Here is a 9,265-nt window from a genome sequence, read left to right as displayed (position 1 = left end):
CCCCCCCAACTCCCCCCGTACAGAGCGCTGGTTACCTCGCTGTCCAGAGCGCTGGTTACCCCCCACGTCCAGAGCGCTGGTCACCCCCGTTCCATGTCCAGAGCGCTGGTTACTACGCTCCCAGTCCAGAGCGCTGGTTACCCCCACTCCACATCCAGAGCGCTGGTTACCGCCCCGTCCAGAGCGCTGGTTACCCTCACGTCCAGAGCGCTGGTTACCCCTGCTCCATGTCCAGAGCGCTGGTTACTACCCTCCCAGTCCAGAGCGCTAGTTACCCCCACATCCAGAGCGCTGGTTACCCCCGCTGCATGTCCAGAGCGCTGGTTACTACCCTCCCGATCCAGAGCGCTGGTTACCCCCACGTCCAGAGCGCTGGTTACCCCCACTCCACGTCCAGAGCGCTGGTTACTACCCTCCCCGTCCAGAGCGCTGGTTACCCCCACGTCCAGAGCGCTAGTTACCTCGCTGTTCAGAGGCGGCACAGCTGACTCTAGCTCCACCCAGGAGGGCGGCAGGAAGGAGATGAAAGGGAAGGTTCCAGTCCCATCACTGGCCTTCTGAGGAGTGCCTGGAAGTGCTAAGAGGTGTTTCCCTCCCTCTCCTTATGTGGGTGGAAAGGGTGTGCTTCCCCTTCAAAGCCAAGTGAGATAATGCCCCACAATCATCTGGCATAGAGAGGGGGCTGCCAGCAAGAAGGAGCAAGTGGCCCTTCTGCTCGGAGGCTGCCGCTGAGCTGCACATCCCTGCACTCAGCCTGTGCTAATAAGGCGGTGCCCGAAGAGCTGGACAGGCACCGTCTGCATCTGCCCAGACGTGAAGAACGTGTGTCTCCTGCCAAGAAGGCTGGCTCCCTCCAAGGGTAGCTCCCTCAGAAAGGCCAAGGGATTTCCCCAACGAGATCCCTTTCTCAATGGCGGAACCAGGACAAGGACTTTTTCCAGGGGTGGGGGGCGAAGGGAAGCCATTGTAAATGCAGACGATTTCTACCCCCGGGCTGAGGAGCACAGGGTTAGAAAGCAGCCTCTCAAAGCAGTGATGAATCTGGGACCGGAACTGCAGGGCACTGCCCACCTCTCTCCACTGAGGAGCCAGGGTATCCCGACGTTCTTCTTGAACACCAGGTTTGTAGACAGATGGCTCCTAGGCCCCTGACCGCAGAGGAAAAGGGTTCCATGGAAATAGGGAAAACAGCCCAAAAAGAGAGGCTGGAGACACAGGAGACTGGCTAGACTCTGCAGCACAACATCTACATGATGATGCGGACCTGAGTGCCCCAGAACCAGCCCCAGCAGAGCCTGGGCCCTGAAATGAGCACTGTCTCAAAGTATAGAAAGCCCGGGGAGTTTGCTGTCACATGGTCTCCCCCAGTCCTTTCTCTGGCACCGTAATCTACCTGAACTTCCACTAATAAAAGCCCTGGCATTGCTCAGCAGGGTTCCCAAGTGCCGTTTCCTAGACTCAAGGAGCTGCATGACCTCACTTGAGGAATGCAGGTGTCCTGGGACTGTGTCACGTTGACCTCAAAGGAGACCTAAGGGAAAAAGTCCTGGGCCTCATTTTTATTTTGTAGGCAACTTCCTACTGCCTTAAAGACTTTAAGCAGCGATGAGGGTGGGGAAAGGATGAAGGGAGAAAGGGAGGGAGAGAGGGGAAGCAAGGGAGAAGTGAAGGGCCATTGACTGGCTCATTCATTGGTCTCACCAAAACAGATAAATCAGACCTATTTTACTTAACCTGTGAGGTTACCGTGAGCATCAAATGAAATAAAAACGAAAAGATTTCTTAAAGTACGGAGCACATGAAGTTAGGGCCAATCTTAAAACAAGGTGAAAGTCTCTTAACTTTAACAGAGATAGTCAGCCGGGCGCGGTGGCTCAAGCCTGTAATCCCAGCACTTTGGGAGGCTGAGGCGGGTGGATCACGAGGTCAAGAGATCCAGACCATCCTAGTCAACACGGTGAAATCCCGTCTCTACTAAAAATACAAAAAATCAGCTGGGCATGGTGGTGCGTGCCTGTAATCCCAGCTACTCAGGAGGCTGGGGCAGGAGAATTGCCTGAACCCAGGAGGCGGAGGTTGCGGTGAGCCGAGATCGCGCCATTGCATTCCAGCCTGGGTAACAAGAGCGAAACTCCGTCTCAAAAAAAAAAAAATGGAGACAGTCCTCCTGACCAAAGCTATTTTTTTTTTTAATTTAGCTTTGCCAGAGAGCCTGCGAGTGTTACAGGATTGTGAGGTCAGCCAGCTGCTCCTGTAGAATGCCGATGCATGATGGGAGTGCACACCACCCTGCTCACGACCTCGTGCAAGAGCCTAGAGCTGGCTCTCACAGGGTGCAGTTGGCCACCTTGGCCACGCGCTCCTGTGCATGAGAAAGAGATGCAAGACACTCCATGCATCTGCTTCTACAAATTAAGACCAAATATATACGAGACATCAAAAGGACTTCCATCATGGCCTTCCAGGAGCAGGGGAGGACAGAGGAAAGAGCAAATGGAAACTAGGAAGGAAAGAGGATTGCGGCAGATCACTGAGGCAGAGGAAAGCTGAGTGGCCCTCCTGGAGGAATGTGCCATCTCACAGCTGTTAGGGAATTTCACATGGCCCAGGTTTTTAAACGTATAGATGGGCCTATTTCTGTCCGTTTGCTGGTTTGTTCGTTTGGCTATTTATTTTCTTCTCTTGGTAGGCATAAATGGGAATATCATATTTTCACATCCAATCTCCACCTAGATCCCAAATAGAATGAGAAGCCAGCCTAGTAGGTGTTGCTAGGGAACCAGGGGAGTATTGCCTACATCCAGCATGAGGAGGGAAGAAGGAGGACGACAGGCCGGGGAAGGAAGTCAAGTCCCTCAACTCAGCCCTGGGGGAGACAGAGTGAAACGCTGAAGCCTGACCATCCCTCCCTCTCAGGAAAAAGAAAGGCAGAGACACAGGGGCTATCGCACCCTTGACTCTTACATGAAATTTTGCCTAGGGCCAGCAGGACCTAAATGGGCTCATTTAGACAAAAGATGGAGTCCAACTAACAAATTGCCTTCATTGCATAATTGAAGAGCCAGTGTAAAAAGCCTACAAGGTCAAAGAGAAGTGTGTGTACATTAATCAGACAAGCTACCCCCTTTCCACTTTTGCTCCAGTGCTGCCTCCCCATGAGGCCCTCTCTGAGCACTCTAAAATAGTGTTCCAAACTCCAGCCACCTCCCTCCTTCTGTGCATCAGCTGCCCTTTACCCTGCTCATTTATTTTTCCAAAGCACTTATTACCTCATACCACTCGATGTCATTTTCTTAGCACAATAATGACTCATTCTCTCTCCCTACCACTAGATTAAAAGCCCTCCAAGGGCAGGAGCCTTGTATGGCTTGTTCACTCATGCACCCCAAGTGAACTGCAGTGATTCACATAATATGCCCTCAGTACACATGTGTTCAATGAGCGAACAGCGACTCCTTCATCTACCAGCCTCAAATCCTTTCAAAATCATGTTGAGCCATTGAGTTTAAAACGGGTTGATTAGGGAGACCTAGGGCCAGGGGTGAGATGAGATAACCTCAAGAAATACTTCTGAGGCACAAAAAAAAAATTAGAAAATGAACTTTTTTTAAGCAAATGTTTATTTATATCAAAATACAAAACATTTCTGAAGCAGAGTAATGTTACATGAGGAGCAATTAAATACTAAACGTCTTTTCATCAGTTTAACTTGCAACACTCCCGGGGAACCTTCACTGGCTGCACATCGCGTCATTTGATGTGCCTTCTTTTTTCTCTTTTGTTTGCTTATTCACTTGTTTGCTCATTTTGATTTTTAATTCAGGATATGAACATGCAGTGTTACTGGGGATGAGTTGGTTAGTACTTAGCAAGCCTGAAAATACCAGCGAGTGGAGCCTGGCGTGGTAGCCTGAGCTGAGGCAGGCTGCAGGTTCTCTTCCTAATTGAGTCTGGGGTGTCACTCCATTTTTAACTGGCAGGTCTAAGGCCAAAGGGATCACTGTCATCAGTAGCCAGGGCAGGCATTATTGCTTAGGGTTGTAGAGCAGGCGTGGCTTTGGGGTCATCTCCAATGGGGTCTTCTCAGCGGTTTGGGAAGAAGGAGCAGGGTGCCCAGGGGCCCTGCAGGGAGAACCCTCTTACCCAGGAAACCAAGAAAAGGCTGGAGAGGAGAAGGCTCCTCCCACTCTTGGAAGTCTGTGATTTGGTGGCTGGGGGTGCCTGCCCATTGGAAGGGCTCCTTATAAATGCTTTGAGTTTGGAGATTTTGAGGGGAAAAAAAGCACCTGATTGAGAGTACAGCTGTTTCCAATATACCTCCCTTCCCTGATGGAGAAGGGAAGGAGGCAGGAAACGGGGGAGAGAGTATCTCCCCTTCATTCCCACACCGCCCCACTCCCAGAGCCAACCTGGGTCACCTTCAAACTCCCACTTAGTACATTCACTTTGGCGTTGTGCACCTGTGAGCTCTCTCTCGCTCTCTCTCACTCTCTCACATACACACGCACAAGTACATACACATATATATATGCATATGCGCGCACGCGCACACATACACATGCACACACACACACACCTGGTTTCCCTGCAGAATCTGCTCAAGCAGGAGAAAGGTGTCCCATCCTCACCATCATCTTTTGATTCCAAGGGTGCCCTTGGCCCACAGGTCCCCAAGACCCAGCCCCAGGCTTGGCACGCACTGGCATTCCCAGGCTTTTGAAAAGAGGGTGATAGAGCAGGCAGCTCCTCACACACAGGTTATACAGAGTGTAGAATATGTTTGTATAAGGCTTTGGTACAGCACCGATTTCGTGTTCTTATAGTTTGTTTTCTAAGTTATCTTTTAGAAGAAAAAAAAAAGCTTACTGAAAAAATAGTGTTTTTATTTACTTTTGAGTTACATACCTGAAGTTCAAAAAGTAAGCCTCTAGTTGCCATTCAAGTTCACACTCGAAGGTGTTCTGTGTGCAGCTGTACAATTTGTTGGTTTGTCTTTAATATGGAACAAAAGTCAGCCAACCAATACCATAAAGTCAGCTGCCCATAACTCACTTTAACCAGTCCATACATACATACAGAAAAGAAAGAGAGAGAAGAACACAAAAGCCACCCCTAAGTCACCCACCCCAAACCCCCAGGGAAAAACCAAAAAGAAGACAAAATACAGCAAGATAATCAGGAGCCAGTGGGAGGAAGGAGATTCAGCCCACCTGGCCTCTTCGAGAACAGCACCATGAAGCACCCTAGCGCAGTGATGTTGTAATACTCAACATTCAAGAAATGGAAACGAGGTTGGAGTGGCCTTCACAGGAAGACCTGGCATGGATCGGGGGTCAGCCCCAAAGAAAGTGGAAGAAAGAAAGAGTTCGAAATGAGAACAAGAAATCTCATGACGAAACTGACGGCAATATCCAGAAAAGAAGAACTACAGCAAGAGGCTGCCACGCACCGAGAGGTACAGAGTTTGTAAGGGGTCTGGGGGAGGTAGCATCGGGAGCCCCTCCCCACCCACACTGCCTGCTCACCCCCATCAGGTGAAACGGAGGAAAGAAGCTCATCTAAAACTTGCCTCCAGGTGTGTGATGGGAGAATTCTAACGGGCGATCAAAGTCCCTCCTCCGGAAGAGAAAACGCTGAAGGCCAAGGGCCAGGGGTCGCTGACGTGAAGCAGGATGTGGTCCCTTCGTGACACTGGCTGCGGATAAGCCCCCTTCCAGACCCTCTATCAGTGGCCCCACAAATGGCAGTTAGGAAATTAAATCTGAATGGGACTTCAAGACCTCTTGACACTGGTATGTACGACTTAGTAAGTGGAGTGTTAAACTGCTGTTCTCCCCTAGCCAACAATTCCCTTTTCTAACACCTCGGTCGAACGTTCCAGAATCAAGACTATCCCATAAAGTACCCCCCTCCCAGTCCCTGGACTCTGAGGCCCCACCCTCCAATGTCACAGCCACCCCCCTACTGGCAGGAAGTGTGCTGCACAGGCTGGCCTCTTCCCCCACCTCCTCCTTTCAGACTGCCCAAGTGGGTGGACACGAACATCTACCGCAGAGGAGTGGAAGCACAGCAGAAATCCAAGACAAGGCCTCTTCCACAAGCTGTTGGTTGGTGACAACGGGGAAGAGGGACGGGCCCACACCGATCCATGGGAGAGCGACTCCCGAAGATCCGCCTATTCCCAACTCTTGCTCTATACAGCAGACAGAGGTAGCAAAACAAAAACAACTCCTCAGATACCCCCGCCTTCTACCAAAAGGGAAAAGCACCAAAATTCAATGTCCATTCCGCTATGTGGGGACCAAGGAACATGTCCCAAGCATGGGAAAGAGCTCAGGCTCCTGGCAGTGGCTGTGTGCCGTAAAGCCTCCTTCAGAACACACTCATCCACCTGTCACACCAACAGATGCCACAAGCGGTTACCAGGCCTCCTCCTTACTCCACATAAAGCAGATTCAATGCCCTCTCCTCCAAGTGCCTTTTGGAAGGGCTGGCTCTTCAGAGAAGTTGGAGGTCGCTGTTGGGCTATCCTTTCCCCTCTGACGCCCACCCTTACTTCATCTTGCTGAGCAGTAGGGCAGACAGGTCACAGGGAAGCAGTAACATCCCCTCCATGCTATAAAATTTCAAGGTAACGGCTCTGGCCCCATCCTCCCTTCCCTCTGCAAAATAAAGAGTCCAGTTGGAGGCTGAGGAATGGAATGGTGACATGCAGGCCGGTGGCTCTCCCAGACCTTGATGCTGCTGAGGACTGAGCCTTGGGCTGGCCCTGGTGGGAGGGCGAGCCCAAGGGCATGCCCATGGTGCTGGAGCGATTTACTCTGCTGGTTGCATTGGCCCAGAAGTCGGGCAAAGTCCACGGAGAGAGAGGAGATGATGGGTCTAGGAGCCAAAAGAACGGTGATGGAAGCCTCCCTACAGAGACTGCTGTCCTGTGAAGGGAACAGAATTTGCAGCTCTTCTTCTTGCTCAATCTCCCTAAAAACTCTTACGAGAAACACCTAGCTACAGGAGCCTGCAGGAAAGATCAGTCAAGGCAAGGATGGACACACTGCCAGTGGCCCCGGCATGGGGCCCTTCCAGATGCGTAGACAGAGCCCATTTCCCACCAGCATACTCGGAAAGTGGGAAATGTTCTCAGCAATTAATCTGGGGACCCGAGGGCAGTGCCTGAATGAATGGCAGGGCCTCACAGGTCCATGTAAGGATCAAGAGTTAGACTCAAGCTTCACCCCAACCTATTCTTCCCATAATGCCCCAAAACTGCCAAGCAAGCCCTTCTCACAGTGAAGACATCTGTGTTCCTCCAAGGACCGAACTCTGTAGACAAGAGCTCTTAGGGAGTGCCACATCTTGGTTAGGAAAGGGGTTCGTATTGCCCTTTGCTGAGTGATGAGCAGGAATAAGGAGCCGAAAGGTTGCAGTCCTGAATCTCTCCTCGCTGCCTGCACCATCTGGCCCAGCACCGGCTTCAAACACATCACTCTGAGCTCCCAGCAAGTCAGGAAGGAGCTAGCACCCAGGAGACACTTGCTGAGGCTCCAAGGCAGGGCCCTTGCATATGTATGAGGTCTGGAATTTATTTGCTCAGAGAGGTATTCTTCAGGGCACACTGCTTCCTGCTCAGATACAAGTGAACTCCTGCTCCCCAGAATCTCCCATTCTGGGTCCAGTTCTGCCAATACATTATTAAGTCCTTTAAGTGCCCGGCTGGAGGCCAGAAAGAAGGACCCACTAACACCCATTCTCCCAATCCTGCCCGAGGTTAATCTCTCACTCCTGATCCTCCACTCAGTGTCCTAGGATTGGACCATCCCATTTGCAATGGCACTTTATTTTCCAGTTAAGCGAGACCCCATTCTAAGAAAAAGAAAAAAAAAAAACCTGAAAAAAACATAGATGACATATTTATAGTATATATATCACATATCACATTCACACTGGCTCTAAGAAGCTGCAGTGACACTACCCAGGGCATGTGTTTTCCAAGACCAAGTCCATGCAGCCAGCCTGGCAAATTCTCCCACTGCCATGCCTTCTAGGAGCTGTCTGAGCTACAGTGCTACAAACCAAGACAGGTGTCACTGTAGGTCCCTAGGTAGTCTCAACCACCTGCTTTCTAATGCTGCAAAGCTGGGTTCTCTGAGAAACTGGGTACCTTCCCACAGTCACATGGGGACAAAGTCACAGTTTTCATCTCCTCCTCAGTCTTGCCCCATCAAGCACCTCTGCAAAGAAGTCCAAGTCAACATCCCTCCCAAGTGGCAAGAGACGCGTGAATCCTGGTTCTTTAGGGCTACCAGATCCTGCAGCTCCACACTACCTTCGGCCGACTCGTCCTTCCTGCAGGTGGGTTATTTGTTTTGTTATTTTACAGACTTTCCCTATATACGCATTTCCATCAGAAAGACCCAATCACCTCTGAACAGAGAGAATATCAAAGGAAAAGCAGGGAAGGCGGCGGCATCAAGGCATGAGCTGGTATCCCAGGCTGCCTGGGAGGTTAGCACTGCTCTAAACATCTCTAAGCACAAGTACAAAAATAAAGCGAACTATGACTTCATATAGATATAGAGATATAGAGATAGACTTTACATAGGTTTTCTATTTATATGTGTGTGCAGAGGGCACAGGCCCTGTGCATCTTGCGTGGCACCCAGCCCTTGCCCTCCCGCTCCCCACGCCCCATGTGTGCCACTCGCCCGAAGATCCTGGTCACCACAATTGCCTCTGATCCTTGCCCCCCACATACATTCCCTTCTCTCCTTAAAATAGAACCAATTCTGTAGATTTATATAATTTTATGTACAATCTCCATAAAAAATACACTAAAGATGTTGTATCACTAATTTGACCCTCCTACCAAAACAGAAGTTGTCTAGCAAAGGAGCCAACCAAAGGAGGGTCTCCTGGGCCTGACGCTATGCAGACAAATCAGTGTATCTGTACAAATCTCTCTCACACACACCACATACACGCACACCACATCACACACACAGACACACACCATACACACACAACACACACACAAATGACACACCACACCACACACACACACACACCACACACACGCATACCACACACAACATACACATCAAACCACCCACAACACACATACCACAGATACACACTGCATCACACACCCACATCACACACATACCACAGAGACATACTCACCACACACACACCACACACACCACATACAACACACCACACACAATACACACAACATACCACACACAATACACACAACACATACCACAGA

General features: G+C 50.4%; 1 long non-coding RNA gene across 1 annotated transcript in view; it reads left to right on the top strand.

Annotated features, from left to right (window-relative positions):
• Positions 1-3,605: 3,605 nt before the first annotated feature.
• LOC116556016 overlaps positions 3,606-9,265 on the top strand; it is a 14,779-nt gene continuing 9,119 nt past the window's right edge. Inside the window, exons 1-2 of the long non-coding RNA XR_004270784.1 lie at positions 3,606-4,109; positions 5,972-5,976. This is a non-coding gene — a long non-coding RNA (uncharacterized LOC116556016). The remainder of the gene's footprint in view (positions 4,110-5,971; positions 5,977-9,265) is intronic.

The sequence above is a fragment of the Sapajus apella genome, unplaced genomic scaffold, assembly GCF_009761245.1.
Source record: "Sapajus apella isolate SASKATOON/1434 unplaced genomic scaffold, GSC_monkey_1.0 scaffold16, whole genome shotgun sequence".
NCBI lineage: Eukaryota > Metazoa > Chordata > Mammalia > Primates > Cebidae > Sapajus > Sapajus apella.
This window is presented reverse-complemented; position numbering and strand designations above follow the sequence as displayed.